The 16645-nt window shown below is 47.9% G+C and overlaps 1 protein-coding gene across 2 annotated transcripts in view; it reads right to left on the bottom strand.

Annotated features, from left to right (window-relative positions):
• kcc (solute carrier family 12 member kcc) overlaps positions 1-16645 on the bottom strand; it is a 526743-nt gene that overhangs the window by 264662 nt on the left and 245436 nt on the right. The gene's annotated exons all lie outside the window — the stretch shown is intronic.

Raw genomic sequence — 16645 nt, 5'->3', positions numbered from 1 at the left:
TCACGATTAAGCGATCCTGGTGATGACGTAGGCGGAGCTCCGCTGGAACCAATCGACGGAAGCGCGAAACGGAATAGAACAACACTGTATTCGTCACATTACATCCTGGCCCGAACCTATCTGTGAAGCTGAAAACGGGCCTACGGAGCATATAACCAGTTTGCTAGTCACACGAGCAGTATGTGAATGCGCACAGCTGCTCCCGAGTATCGGTACGTGGCAACGCCTTTGGCTAAAATTTAACATACGCAATTTCGCCGCTAAGAAGGCGTGAATACGTATTACCAAGACGGTCAGAACTGCCAATGATAATCATACCATAGTCAACGGTTTGACGAAAATTGGTCTGGTCAGGTAACACGATGATGTTGCGGTCAGAGTGACCTATTCAGTGATCGCAACTTGATCATCAGTAATCATACCGACCCCAACGCGAAAAATGCGCAGGTGCACCTCTCCACACAACCAACATGGCTCACCTCCAAGGAGTGAGAGCAAGTGCTTAATTCGCGCTGCCTTCCCTCGCTGCCCGAACGCGGCTTTCTGCTTTGATACCGCTTGGAGCACGACCTCGCGGCTATCCGAGATGTGTGCCAGTGTGTCGCGGTTCGCATCAGCTCCAATTATGGGGGAGTTACGGGAGCACGCAGCCTCCTCGGGGAGTACTCCGGTTAAAAAGACGTGGCTGCGCCTGGCATTCCATGAACGAAAGCGAAATCACTCGGCATGCAGCGCGTACAAAGCAGACGCAGCACAATCATCGAGGAGACACATGATTTGCGCTCGTTCTCGAGTTAGAAACTCGCGAAGTAAGACATGCTTTGAGCAATAACTAAAATAAAAAGACAAAATATGTATGAGTAGCACTTTGGCCTGAAGAGCAATAGAAACGTGTAAACCGGAAGAATAGAACGTAACTTAAGACACCGGATAACAACAAAAGAAAACGCGAAGAAAGAAGTGCTGTGAGAAAAATTGAACGAAAAGGCACCCATATCATTGAAGTAAGGTCACTTCGGGTTAAAAGGACAGGCAAAACAAATAAATACACGAACCAGTGAAACACTTGCACAGTGCGTGCATGAGCCAAGGAGACTATTGCTGTCACGACGGTCAACAGGAAACGCCTAAACGCAACTTATACAGCGCGGCATGCAACCTCCTCCAGACTTAAATTAGTGAGAAAAGAAACCAATCGACCTTGGGGAAGCATAAGAATCGAAAGGAAAACACTAGCCGGCCGGTGAACGCTGTCAGGCAACACTGGCAAGACAAGTGCAAGACAACACAACATCAACAACTGCTTGGCGAGAGGCCTGGGAAGCCGCACTGCTCGTCATCCTCAGAGTTGCTTGAGGGGAAGAACTCTTCAGTGCGACCGAAGGTGAGCTGTTATTAAAAATTAAATTAGAGCCGTTGTGGGAGACTCCGGATTAAGTTTGATCAACTGGAGATTTTTAACGCGCACCCAAAACAACACGAGAGACGGGCGTTCTTGCATTTCACCCCCATCGAAATGCAGGCGCCGCGACCGGGATTTGATCCCGCGACCTCGTGCTTAGCCCCGCAACACCACACCCGCAAAGCCACAACGACGGGTAGCTGTTATTCAGTCGCTTCTGTCACTTATTCCCTCGTCCACCAGCAACCAGACTTTTCCAGCGATTAGCCACATGCCATAACTATCCCCCGGCACGAGCACAGTTTCTGCTCAGAAAAAAAACAAAACAAAACAAATAATAATAACAATAATAAATGAGAAGGGGGCATGAGCGGAGGACGACATTCGAATGGCAGTGTTGGTATTATATACAACACACGAAATGGCACTTTCCCACCGCGATCCGTTTTACAGAGGACGGCACGCACCCACGGCGATCTCGGGTGGCCGACGACGAACGAGCAACCTCGTCGCATACATCTGCCGTTCGCGCGGCTGCACGTGTCCGACGGCCAGGACGGCGCGGCAGTCGCGACGGGAGGCGTGCCACGGCTCGCTGGAGCGCAAAGACGGACGGAACCAGATCGGAGCGCGGTGAAGCACGCCGGGAGCAGCACGCGATAGCTCGGAGCTGCTTTCGCGACCTCCGATGGCAGAGCTCTGCACACACCCTTCTGCGCACAGCATGGCAAATACACGAGTGAGCTCGCACGACCGGACACTGGAGGAGCTGTTGGATTTCGTCCGACTCTCAAGTGAACTGATAAAACTTCTTTCACTGAAAGGCAATGCCGTTGTGATCTCAAACAAAAAAAGGACTAACAGAGAAATGTCACCAATAATGATAGGAAGGGAAAATAAAACTCTGTGTGACGAATCAACAGACACAAACGGAAGGTTTCCTGTAGTTCTACTTTTCGTAATAATTCGCCTGTTCTACTGCGTTTGTAGACTTTCTTTTTTTCTTTTTTCGCCTCTGTTGTATCACACAAAAGAAAGAACACAACCAACGCCCGATTTGGTCACGACGTATAGGAGAACCCGTTCACACGTGAAAGAAGACAAAAAATGGCATGGCATATATACGCATGCCTGGTAGAACATTGCTGGCGCTTTACTTGCCTGAACAGGGGCCAGCCAAACGAATACACAGGTACGAAAGTATGGACCAAAGGTGTTCCATCGGATTCCAGTCAAAGATGAAGAAAACGTCGGAGCATGCATTGGCAGGCCGAAAAGTATTTCGGTTAAAATCAGAGCTGCCATGTTCTTAAGTGACACGCCCAACGCGACTTTCTAATTGCGCCTCAGCCTAGACAGTATAGTACTACTATACAAGTTTTTTTATTATTATTATTAGTTTTTTTTTTTTTTTTGCAGCACCAGATTTTGTAAAGGTTGCCCATGGCAGATAGCGCAATTCTATCCCTTGATCTATATTATTCGATGACGCGGCCATTACTTTTACGAAAAATCAAAATGTCCAATTGCATAAATGGCGTAGTTACGCTAACTAACTTCTTAATTAGTTACTTTACGCCACATATTTCAATCTACGAATTATAGCCGCTGAGTTCGCACGGCGTATCCACTTCGAACCAATTCTCTCAACAGCACCAGTTCAGAGATATTATTTTCAATGTGTCCGTCGAAATGCATTGGTGTTCCAGTTACTTTTGTGCTTCAATGCATAAGACAGCGGTTTCTTAAAAAAAGAAAGGTAACTGGAACGGCGATGCATTTCGTAGGACACTTCGAAAATTAATATTTCCGAACTGGTGCTGTACATCAAAAGAATTAGTTCCAAGTGCGTAGGACGTGGGAACTCAGCGTTTATAATTCGTAGATTGAGATATGTGGGATAAAGCAATTAATTTGAAAAGTTATTTAGCGTAATTATGTTAATTAATCGATTATTTTGATTTCTCATAGAAGTAATGGCCGCCTCATCGAGTAATTTAAATAAAGGGTTAGAGTTGTGCTATCTGCCAGAGGCGATCTTTAAATAACATTGGTTTAGCTAAAAAAAAAAAAAAAAAACACCCCTACATGGAAACACCGCTGACTTGCTGCCTGTCCTGTGTATCTACATCATCAGACCGAAAGCAGCTAGTTCTCAGTGAACTAGAACAAATACTTGTTGGCACTGCAGGAAGAAGGAATGTATAAAAAAGATTAGCTAATACGCGCAATGGTACGCAGTTTACACAATGTGGCCGCATTCTCGACACGCGCCGCGGGACCCCGATTTGTTCTGGCCGGCCGGAAGAAGACAAAGCGGGGCGCACGAGCGGTGCCGCCCCGACCGGCGGGATTCCCCTCGGCGTCTCGTCTTTCGTCGACGCGCATATCCAGGCGCGCGAACAAGCTTTTGTCGGTGGCGGCCGATAAGGAGAAGCAGCCGCCCAGGACGAGCCGGGCGCACCGCCGGGGGGAAGAGCTCCGCCGCCCCGTATCGGGACGACAGAGGCAGCGTGCGAGCATCGATCGGCCCCGGTCGATACGCGCTGGCCCATTCTGGCCCGCGACTCGACGGTGCGAGGGGGACCCCGCGGCAACCTTGACCAGGCAGCCCCCGCCGCACACCCGGGGTCCCTTGAGCCTTCCAGGCACGTCTCCGGACTTCTTCCTGTCACTGGGAACAATGGCACGCTCGCGGTTCCCCAGGCGCACTAAAACGCCGGCGCCGAGATTCCGGCCGCAAGCACCCCCCCCTTTACTCCCCCGCAAAGGCCGGGAACTGTGTGGGCGCCCTTCGTGTTCTCGGCTTCCCGACACGCTGGGCAGAAAGCGCACCTTCTTGCTGCGCTTCTTCCCGCAGAGCCAAGGTTCTGAAACGCCCCGGACATACAATGCGAGCACGTCAAGGACCGGCCGGCGGCAACAGCGCCGCAAGAAACCGAAAAACTTTACACCGACTGCATGTCGAGTGAAAGAACGAAAGAAGGGCGTTTTCTCGCTCCGCAGAGCACATCATTACTTTCAGTGGGAAAGGAGAGGGGGCGGCGTGATGTGGCTTCAAATGCGCTAAGCTGCCCCGTTTTCTTTAGCTGTATGTACGCGGCCGGCGAATGGCGCCGCTCGATAAAGAGGCACCGGGGACCCCCAGCCAGTCAGAAGCGGGCAGCGAACAGCTGCTTCACCATGATCCAGTCAATCGTGCCAATACCGCGAGACATTGTCTCGCAGCCAGTCGTAAAGAAGGACTGCTAACCGTTACTGCTATCCACTTGCCAGACAAGCGGGGCGAAGTGACGCAATTAAATTAGACCTTTAATTCAATTAAAGACTATTAAAGACCAATTACTTAAATACCATTAAAGACCTGACGAAGTGCATGCAATTAAATTTTGTAATCAATCAAATTTTTGTGGTAGTTTTCTCATTGATCGATTGCTTTTTTTTTTTTTTTGCTAGGTAACGCTCACGGCAATTCCACTACTTTCTTCAGTAACGAACATGTAACCTGGTAGAAAAGCTGTGCCAGGCGATGCAGCTATGCATAGTTGAATTTCGCGGGAACCACAGTCGAACGCCAGCTGTCGTGCCACGCAGCTGCCTCGCGAGTACGGATATTCAGACAGGCAGACCCGCGCGCTCAGTATTAAAGCGAAGCTCGCTTACCCTACCATCCCATGGTGTCGAAGAAAAAAAAAAGGAGAGAGAGATGGGGAAGAGAGAAAACAAAGCGCGGCCCGGCAGCGCATCAGGCCGATGCTCTAGCCATTAGACCACGACCCTTTCTTTTTTAACCTTTGTTTTTCTTTATTATCTCGCATGTAGCAGAGTTTAAAAACTAAATACAAAAGCACAAGATCATATTACGGTGAACTCTATTTTCTGAGTTCTCTGTAAGATCCCCCCCCCCCCCCCCTAAGAACAACGCTCCACTCCACCAATCTAAAAACAGACGTTCAAACATCTCTGGTTTTTTGCATAATAAACAATAAACAACATAATCAACCCTCAATTATACTGTGCAGGTCCAGAACAAGATACTAAGATGTTTAAAAACGCGTTAAACGAAATGCTCGTAACGTCAGGAGCTGAAACCTTTCAAGTGCAAACAGGAACCTCGCCCGTTGAAACATGGTTAGAAGCTTACTTGTTCCGTGGGGTACCATTAGGCCCCAAACCCACGTATGCTTCTGTCGTGCCAACACCAAGCTAGCTTTGAGATGGTTGCCAGGTGTCGATTATGATTTCCCTACTGTGGCACATACCCACAACGGGGGATCGGCTACGAAGTGCGTCCGCGTGTTCTTGTTGTTGATGACGATGACTTAAACACAGTCGCGCATACTCACAACGAAAGACTGGCAAGGAAGCGGGCGGTGCATATCGTGTATTGGCAACTAGCTCGTTTGAGATGATCACCGCGTATTGATCATGACTACAACTTACATACTATGGTCACTGTAAGAGTTGAGGAGGGCGTCGGGATGAAAACTTGGGAGGTTTATTTACATTATTTACAGTGAGAGTCAATTAACAGTCGTAGAGTCATTACGAGCCGGCAGCAACTCGGACGCTGCGGCCCGTGGCAAGAAGCTCGAAAGAGATGAATCAAGGAATGCTCTCGGAATGCTCTACTGCTGCTCCCGGTCTGCGTCTTTTAAACCCTTCGGTGTCTCGAAGACACGTCACGTTCGGCCAATGGGAGAGCCCGCTCAGGTGACGCCATGTTCGGCCAATCGGCGAGCGCGCTCGGGTGTCGTCATTTTCGGCCAATGGTAGGCGCCCGTGCGATGGAGTCGCACCCGGCGAAGAGAGTCGCTGCTCGTGTGTTTGTCCGAGGGCTTTCTTCTCCCTGCGGTCTTGCCTTGTTGACTTGCAAGGCGCCGTCACAATACATGGATGGGGGCGACGCCGCCAGGTTTTCACGGCGGATTACAGCCGTCTTGCTTCGGGACCCACTTTACCCGCCGCAGTGCCAAGCTCTCGCTTCAATTTCGGGGAGAGCCAAGCAGTGAATAGCTCCACCGGCTGCACACGAAGTGGGGACCGCCAACTTGTTTGCACGTGCCGTGCCTCAGGAATGTGGTATCCGTGTTTCTGCGCTCCTTAATTAACTGTGTTGCGATTCGATGTGGTCTGGGGAACTCGAAGTAGGCTCAGGAAACGGTCCCGTATCTAACACCCCTTATAAACAACAGACGATCGGCCAAGAAGTGACCGGTACATGTAAAACAAACAAGAAATGAAGCAACACGCACACACACACACACACACACACACACACACACACACACACACACACATATATATATATATATATATATATATATATATATATATATATATATATATATATATATATATATATATACATTGTTATTGTATTGTTATTGTATATATTATTCTCATAGTTATATATATATATATATATATATATATATATATATATAACAATGAAGCAGCGCGCTTCATGGAGGACCGAGACGCGGGAATCGCGGCATAGAGCAACCGAAACCTTGGGCGCAAGGTGTTCGTACGTCGCAGCACCGTCCTTTTTGGCACGGCAGCGCGCACATGGAGCGAATTTTCAGTCACGGAAGGCCACACATGCACCCACAAGATTAATAATAATAAATTGAAGGAAGATAACCGAGGAAAATTTTAAAAAAGAATTGTTAGTGAAGACAACCAGCAACTGCTGAAGATGCACTAAAAAAAGCCAGGCTAGCTTGTTCTGTTTGTTAGAATATTAATAAATGTTGGCAGGAAAGTAAGTTAAAAAACAATCGATCACATTTTAGTAATTGCCGGATTACTTTCGTGGGGCAGTATCTGGTGAATGTAATGAATTACATTTCTGAATGCCGGTTGCATTTTTTCTTTTCTTGTACCATGTACAAGTCCGCGAAGGTTTTTCAGGAAGATATTGAGTCGACCGCCAATGCATTTCGCCAAAAAAATATGCGTTACGGATATCTCGAAACTGGTGATAAAATCAGACTGCCTACTAAGTGGACACGACTTGGTCAATGACTGGCTTCCATTCCGTCACTGCAACATTCTTCCTAAAGTAATTTAAAAGATAATCAGTGGATTCTGTTTAAATCCCACGCTTACGGATGTCCGCCGCTGCGCCTGCAATGTGCCGAGAAAAAAAAAGAAAGATAGGTAGGTAAAGCAAACTGTCTTCATCGCGACTGCGCCGCTTATCAGCACTCTTAGGCATTTGCCGAAGCACGCGTGGTACATACACATTCCGAGCTCTACCAAGCAGGCTGTTTAACACACGCTCCGAGCTTAGGGAGTTCGCTTTTGGCTTCAGTATTAAACTGTCACAGAGCGAAGCTCGGCAAATGCACTTCTAGCGCTGTACGCATAGCGCAGGAAGAGGCCGTGATCAGAAGCCGTAGCGGAAGTGGAAGCACGACTCTCTCTGAAAACAGCGGAAATGGCCGCAAGTTCCGCTTCCGGACAGGGAAGCGCCTGCCCACGGTGCGCGGCTGCCCAAGCTCGAGGGGTTTCACCGCACTCCGTGGCGCGGCGGAGAGAAAGGCCGGAAGGCAAAAGCAAAAGATGTAGATCTGCAGATAAAACAAAAATGCTGTCCCAGATGAAAGGGGAACAAAAAGAAAAAAAGAACACAGGGCTGAAGAGAACGACTAGAAGGCGGGCCGGAAAAACACGGATAAGGAGGAGCTTGTAGACGAGCAAGGAAGTGAGAAACACAGGTGCAAACGACGGATAAAGGGAGCTCGCATAAAAAAAAAAAAAATGCCTTCAGCGAAAAGCTCGAGAAAGCAATAAAAAAAAGGATACCCTATGGGCGAATCATCTCTAACGCCAAGGACGCCGGCGATGTGCACTATGCTACCGGCGAATTACCTAAATTTCCACGGTAACCTTGGTGACCACGGTGAACGCGCAACAATTACAAATAAAGGTAAGCTCAGTGCTGTTCTTTGCTTACAGAACCGCGACGTTTTTGCTTTAAGACGAGTGTCAAGCGCGTATACTATGCGCATATAGCGACGTTCACCGGGACGGAAGCAGATGTCAAAGGGGAGCAATTTCTCCCGATATCTCACGGTATTGAAGGGAATATTCAAGCCAGCTGCGCCGTGGGAAAGCATCAAGAGTGTCTAAATAATAGCGCATGAGGAGAGGCCCATTACGTGTGGAGGGCACTCGGATACGGCTCACAGACCCGACATGCGGGGTGACGTGCTCGATGCGACGAATGACGGCATAATTTGGCAATGCTTGCGTCCGTGCCTGTCGCCACCCGCGCGCGACAACGAAGACGTCTGCGGGATTCACGGGCCTGTCTGAGCCGAGCGCGCTGTTGGTTGTTGGAGAAGCTGGCCCATCGTCAAAACAGCACGTCCCGTACGTACAAACGACGAGAGATCATCACGGGCTGTATAGGAACTGTTCCACAGTGCGACTAAGCAAACGGCACACGATGTTTATTTAGTGCCCAGCCTGCAAGCAAAACAGCCGTGCAGATGAGTCTTGCGCAGACTTGTACGTAACGAATTACACGTAATCAATTACTTGTAACATTTTATTTACTGGTAATATCGTAATTTCACGATTTAATTTTTTACTCGCTAACGCTCACTGCAATTCATTTACCTTTTTCAGCAACCAATTAAATGTGATTAGTTACTTTACTGACGAGACAAGCTGTAACGGGACGCAGCATCATGGACATCGAGTTTGGTAAGAACTGCAGCAGAACGCCCGAGAACGTGTGCCACGAAGCAGCCTTGCGGATGCCCATGTTCAAAGACAGCCAAAGCCGGGAGCTCAGCCTTTGTTTCCTCGTGCAACGCTCCGCCAGACGTTGGCCGACGAATCGAACCGGTGCTGGTGCGCCTGGACAGCGAAGGCCCCTCGGGACGTTAAGGTATGTTGCCACCTTTCTGGAAATCTGTTTAGATTTTGATCCGAAACTGATTCCCTTGAGTTTACCTTAACAAGGGCTGTTTAAGAAGACCGTTCAAATACGTTAGACAATGAAAGTGAAAACTAATCACAATTTAATTACTGAAATTACCCAAAATATGTCCATCACGCTAACAGTCATAAGTACCGATCCTGTGATACAAAACAAGAATGGCATAGTAGCAAGGTAGCTGTACATGCAGGCTGTGCAATGAACTAGAATCTTGGCCCGGTCATCAATATTAAGTATGGTATAGCCAAAAAACCAAGAATTGCGTAATTTCGGGTGGTTGCATTTCTGTAGAAATCTTATAAAATCAAAAGTTATTCATCGTTTTCAATTATCCTAGTTTATTGCGCAGAGTAATGTTCCAGAAAGAAGTATGGGAAGTTTCATAAGAAAATATTGGTTTATTCAAAAGTTATAACTTTCTGAAGCAACGAAAAAACTGAAAATGAAGTTTTGAAAAACAAAACAAGAAAGAAGTATTCCAAACATATCATAGACATCATTGGACGATCGCAGGAGGCTGAAAGCCAGCAGGCTCATAGCTGGCCCCTTCCTTAACTGCCACGAGTTTACCGTGAAATCGTTTTTTTTTTTTTTTTCGGGCTTGTTTTTCGTCCGCCGTTGACTGGCGCTTGGCGTTCTTCAAGCGTCTTCGGTCCCTGCTGTGGCAATCTACTGTGGTGTAGTAGCCAGGATCGACACTAGCCTGCCTCAAGATGTCCAGCGTGCCACTATTTCCATTGTTGAAGTGACATATACAATCACATATTCCAAACCAAACAGTGCGCAGGCCTACATAGACATCTTTAGGGAGACGCTGCCAGAGCATCCAAAGCAGCATTCATTCACGTTCTGCCTTTTTCCGTGGAGACATTTCGTCAAAAGTTCATCAGAACAGAGGTCTGCATACACAAGTTTCACTTGGTTCAGGATTTCATTGGAAAAACCTCCCCCCTGCTTGTAGCGTCCTGTGCCCAGAGCTCTCACTCGGTTGTAGACACACCAACTTTTCACACCCAAAGGACACAGGCCATGTCTAAGAGTTCCATCAGTCGAACTGTAGTGAAACAGACTCGGAAGTCTGGCCTGCTTCATAGCTTGCAGGTTCCCCACATTTGCCATGATTGCGATACCGTAATCTATCATTTGCAATCTATCGATCATAACATCCGTCAACGTTTCTTTACCTCCGAGTCCAACGAGTTGTGTTTTTCAGTTTCCTCAGTCGGCATCCGACACGCTTTTGCACGTGCCCAATGCACTCAAGTTTGCGCACAGTGCCAGTCCCGTACATACCTTTGACAGCCGCATGGCTTTTCGAGTCATTAAAACAAACATAAGTGTATTTTAATGATTGAAATGTAGGTTTCGTTTTCACAAAATGTCAGTTTCGGTTTTAGAAAGGTCTGCCGGTAGTTGTAAAAGACATCATAACTTTTGAACAGAACCAGGTAGAGACATAATTTTTGCAGCAGCATAATTCGGAACGTCTGTATATTATATTAAAAATTAAATTCGCTATTTTTGAAAAAAAAACGTCGTTTTCAAGGGTGGCAACATACCTGAATGCTAGAATATCGCATAATGCTAGAATATCGCATTTTTGTGGCTACATTTTCGTAATTAGCCGGCATCGTTTACTTGTACTGGCCTCCGTCAACCTGACGGCACTGTAGACCTGTACCTCTAATTCGTGTTTAGAACTTTTTCAGTACAAACTTAAACAATACAACGGTATCACGTAAGTTGCAAACTAATATATCATCTTCCTCCACTTCAGACGCTCTAATGTAGGAAGTTTACAGGATTGCGATATCTGTTTTTGGTGTGTTGTTTAGGCGTTAACTGTGTGCTATCCTACTTTTTTATCATCATTATTTACAGATTTGCGGCAATTTTCGCAACAACTCTAGGTGGTAAATCAGCATTGTGCGGTAGAAATTTGCTTTATTCATTAAAAGCAACAAATTTCCTTCGAAGCAATTCAGCGGTTACTTAATGAGAAGATTTCTGCATTTCATTTGTATCCGAACAAATAAATCAGAGTCGGCGCCAAGCTAAAGCTATTTTTTCAAGCGCTTCTATAGCACGGGCTTCGCAAAAAGGCAAGAAGGGTTCTACGTGTAGTAGCAAAGTTCTGTGGCATACCACGTGGCACGCTTGTCCGGCAACTCGGGTCGGGTATTCGCCACCCCATCGCCACCGCTAACGGGGCCGAGCATTTGGCAGACCTCTGCGATATACCACACCGGGTGAACAAGCTCTGAACTTGGAGCATGTACAGATTAGACGAATGAAACTAACTGTACATTGTTCACAGTGGTCTTGAGTTATTCACACCCGCCGTGGTGGCGTGTGGTGTTGCGCTACTAAGCCCGAGCGCGCGGGATCAACACCCAGTCGCGGCGGCCGCATTTCGATGGGGGCGAAATGCAAAAACGCCCGTGCGCCGTGCATTGGGTGCACGTCCCCGGGTGGTCGAAATTAATCCGGAGTCCCCCCCCTACTGCGTACCTTATAGTAATATCACGGTTTTGGCAGGAAAGACCCACAATTTATATTATATTTTTTGGCTACTCAGACAATTTGTTGAAGTGCAATTCGTTAGCCAAAATTATGTTTACTTGCGCAATACTTTACATGTTCGTTTTAGGGCATGTTGTATTTGAAGAGTTGTGCAGCGTGCCCACAAACACACAACAAAGTTGTATCGATGAGGTTAGCGTTTACGCGGTTCTTTTTTTTCTCAGGATCATTGGGAACAATATACCACTCGTCTCATACGTGTGAGGTGTACCACTGTATTTTTAACGTTTTGGTTCTATAGTTACGTGAAACATATGGTATGCGGACAATTTGTGGCTCGGTTGCCCGCGGTCAAGCGGTCAGTATTGGAACAAGGACCTTGGCACCGTCAGTACTTCAACCACGCTGCTCAACAGTATATAGTTCCTTAAATATAAATTGTTTACACTGACATCATTGTAGCCGCTATCTTGGGGTACTATCACGTTGAGAAGCTGCGTAAACATGAAACACGTGACAGCACGGCAGGCGCGTCTTGCGCCGAGCGACAAATCGATAACTGATAATCCGGCGAAAAACGGTCACGTCAAAAGAAAAAGAAAATGTACCCGCGACAATATGGTGCACAAATATCGTGGCAGCCATGTTTGGAAACTATAGCAAGGTGTGATGCTGCGTGTATGAAATCAGGTTAAAAATATATATTGCGTCTTCCCCCATGACGGGAACTGGGGATATTTAGGAGGCCCAGGAACACATAAATGAAGGCCAGTCTTCTACGGTCCGTATGCCAGGTCGAAACACTTTTTACAAGAGGAGGTGAAGGTGTTATCGCTCCAGCGCAGGGCTATAGCTAACAAAAAATTAGATCACTTTCATTAACCCCCCCCCCCCTCCTTCTCTAGTATATTCCGGCCACGCTGATGTAACTCACACTATAGGTATGCATGATTATGGCAAAGCAGTGTTAATCTGTTGCTACTTCAGGAAAAAAAAAAAGGGGGCGTCCGCAATTAAATTATATTTTCTTTTTCAATTTTCGTAACATTTCTGTACAGAAAAAAAATGTTGCCACGCATTCATGATAAATGCTCTGACAATTACCGCACAATGCACCAAGTACCGCTATTAATTACAGAGGCTGGATGAGTTGTTTAGCCATGGCGAAAATTTGCCTTGTATGTGCTATGTTTCATTCAGACGCCTTATTACATGTATCGCTCCGAGGTTAGCAGGTAAGCGAAAAAAATTGTTTGAAATCAAGACGTTTTTTAGTTACGAAAGTCCTACTGAAGCTTCGAATCCGTGCGGAAGGCAAAGTTCATCCGCTGAGGCTGGTTAACAAAGAAACAAAGAGAAGAAGATACTGCTAGGCACACAAAGAAACCACAAGAACTTACTGTTTGCATGCGCGCAAAGCGAACTAGCCTCTGTATATAACATTTAAAGGCGTTACGAGCCTCTGGATCGAATAAGGGTGAACGTTTGTTACGGAGGAGAGACGCGAAAAAGAAATCCGGTTCAAGGCGGGGAACAGAAATGGAGGCTTAAAGTTGCGGCAAGCATTTTAAGTCGGATACGAAAGAAGAAGCAGATAAAGAAGACAACACTGAGGAAACATCAACGGTGAAAAACAAAGCTTTAAAGAAAAAGGGAAGCAAAAAAATTAAAAGCGGCTCGAACACCGACGGGGCAACTATACGTTGATCCACCAAGGACAAAAAGAGCGCCAAGGGCACCGAAGAGCGTGCCCAAAACAAACGGAGCTATTGACGGGTCACCGGGGCCATAGAGCCAGAGCCACAAATCGGCGTTAATCCAATCCAACGACCACATTCGTTACCCGAGAGAGAGGGGGGAAGAGAGAGAGATTCTTGTTGGAGGGAAGAAAAATTGGGGTAAAGTGCAGCGCAGTAACTGTCTCTCAGACGAGGGCGGCGAGACAAGAAGCCGGTGGTCGAGAAGGGCAATCGCTCTTTCTCGAGAACGCCATGATGGCGGCCGGCGGCAGTGGCTGCAGGCCGACCAATCGAGCCCCGGACCTAATTTGCGGCAGTTCGGTGTAACACGAATTCAGGTGCGAGGTCTTAACCTTGTTAGTCGATTTGCACAGCCCTGCGGGGAACGGCGCAGAACGACCAATCAGTTTCTCCGCAGCTGGAACGAGCGCCGCGTGACCGCGGTCATGCCGTACTCAATAAGCGCGGGCCTTCCTGCTCCGGCGACACCGCTAAGCCGAGCACGCTTTCTGACAAAGCAAACTGCGCCATTCGCCGAAGCAAAACAAAAGAGGGAAAGAACTCGAACAAGACTTTACGTAGCTTTGGACGGACCAGTTCTATGAACCTCGGAACAAAATAATGTGGGCGATACTTCACCCAACCTTGAGACTTTCGTTCACTAATAACAGAAGCAACTACGAGAAGTTACATGGTGCGCCGTCGAGGGCGTAAGAAGAGCACACGTATTTGCACTCACCGTTTCTACTTCCGCCTGACCGGCCAATACGGCATTTGTTCTTGTTGATACCGTTATATGGGATCAACAATAACTACGCGTCCGTCGTCATTAGCTCAAATAGACGGCTAATGCGTGTGTGTGATCTAGGTGTATACAGGATTAGGGGATGTACATGCACAGCAGGGCTTGGCCGACTAGCATAGATAATTGGAGATCTCTTGCAGAGACCTTCATCCTGCGGAGTGGACCTAATTAGCTGGTGCTGCCGCTGACGCTGCTAATGATCAAGACGAGTATATTCATTGCTACACACCAGCTCTGAGGGAGACGTCATATAGTAGGCGCATACGGTTAGATTAACACAGGACAGGACCCTTTATTGTGCACCAAAATCTGAACAAAGGATCATTCCTATGCATTTCGTCCTCGATGAACCACTGCAGTTGCACGCAGCCGTAGCCGGGAAGCGAATCCGTGACCTTGTGATGATATTCGAATGTATAGTAAGTAAATTATATGGTTGCCGTTCAGAATCGCTCCCACTGCACTCAGAACGGTAAGAGGGGTTCTGGATCCCGGAACCATGGTCAGATTCGTTAACGCACAGGCGCATCCGACCATGGTTCGCAAGTGACGAGGTCGAGACGCTGTTGCTAATCGCCTGGGCTAAGCAACTGTTTCTGGGGCCATCCCCGAAAGTCCTTTTACGGGGGCTCCCAGCTAACTTTAGCCAAATTGTTAAAGAAACCCTCTTTCGCTCCGAATGTAATTATTGTGTGCTAATTAACCGGCTAATTAGATACTACCCTTTTAATTAGAGGAGCGCCTTTCAATTGGGAAAATTGTTACTGCGTAATTATTATTTGTGTGCGTGCGTGCACGCTTTACTCGAAGCGCGCGAAATAGGAAAAGTACCGCGTGATTATGCGAACGCGCGCTGTAAGAGTTGTCGGACGATCTCGCCGCTGCCACCATTTGTAGGAGTTGTAGGTCGTAGAGAGGCACTTGGGAGGACAGGACTAGGCGAGCAGGATTTATTTACAGTATTTACATTTTAAACAAGAGATCATACAGACGAGCATACAGCACACAGCTTACGAGCACGATGACGAGTACATTGACGAGCACATTGACGAGCACATTGACGAGCACGCAGCTCACGAGCACACACTAGCAGCGACAAACAGCTGCTTATAAACCCTCCGTGTTCCCTAGATCCCTAGGTTAGGGAAACGGCAGTTCACCGCCGATTAGCAGCGTCAAACGTCAACGCAGTCGACCCGCCGGTTGTCCATTATCTTGAGTCTTGAAAGGCGCGTTGGTTCCCCGAGCTGACCCCCGCAGCGTGGCCGCCGGTTGTCCATTGTCTTGCGTCCTAATTATTTAATTTAATTATGGGGTTTAACGTGCCAAAATTGCTTCATAATTATGAGGCACGCCGTAGTGGAGGACTCCTGAAATTTCGACAACCTGGGGTTCTTTAACGTGCACCTAAATATAAGTACACGGGTGTTTTCGCATTTCGCCCCCGTCGAAATGCGGCCGCCGCGGCCGGGATTCGATCCCGCGACCTCACGCTCAGCAGCCCAACACCATAGCCACTGAGCAACCACGGCGGGTTGTCTTGCGTCCTGTAGTCGCCCCGTGTGTCAACAGACCAGATCGGCGGTGGCGGGTTCAGTAACAATAGTTGGTCCGCCGATCGCGTTTAGCCATAACGGCGCCGAGGAGGTGTTGAAGCGGCACCTCGAAGTCCCTATGAAATGAGTCACCACAGCAATTGTGGTAGGCTTCCATGGTTCTCTTCGGGGAAGCTCGCAACGTTCGCAGCTGTGCTGGCTGAGAAAACTTGCATGTTGCCACCTCGGCAGGCCATTCCTAACAGCGCCGCGTTCGCACAAAAGTGGTCTGAAGCAACTAATTCCGCTCGTTGCCCGAATCGACAACCACCTAGTCATTGCAATTGCCCTGCGATCGTTACGGGAAACACGTAGTTCGCCCCGTGTGTCAACAGACCAGATCGGCGGTGGCGGGTTCAGTAACAATAGTTGGTCCGCCGATCGCGTTTAGCCATAACGGCGCCGAGGAGGTGTTGAAGCGGCACCTCGAAGTCCCTATGAAATGAGTCACCACAGCAATTGTGGTAGGCTTCCATGGTTCTCTTCGGGGAAGCTCGCAACGTTCGCAGCTGTGCTGGCTGAGAAAACTTGCATGTTGCCACCTCGGCAGGCCATTCCTAACAGCGCCGCGTTCGCACAAAAGTGGTCTGAAGCAACTAATTCCGCTCGTTGCCCGAATCGACA

This window comes from Dermacentor andersoni, chromosome 1 (genome assembly GCF_023375885.2).
Source record: "Dermacentor andersoni chromosome 1, qqDerAnde1_hic_scaffold, whole genome shotgun sequence".
Taxonomy (NCBI): Eukaryota; Metazoa; Arthropoda; class Arachnida; order Ixodida; family Ixodidae; genus Dermacentor; species Dermacentor andersoni.
This window is presented reverse-complemented; position numbering and strand designations above follow the sequence as displayed.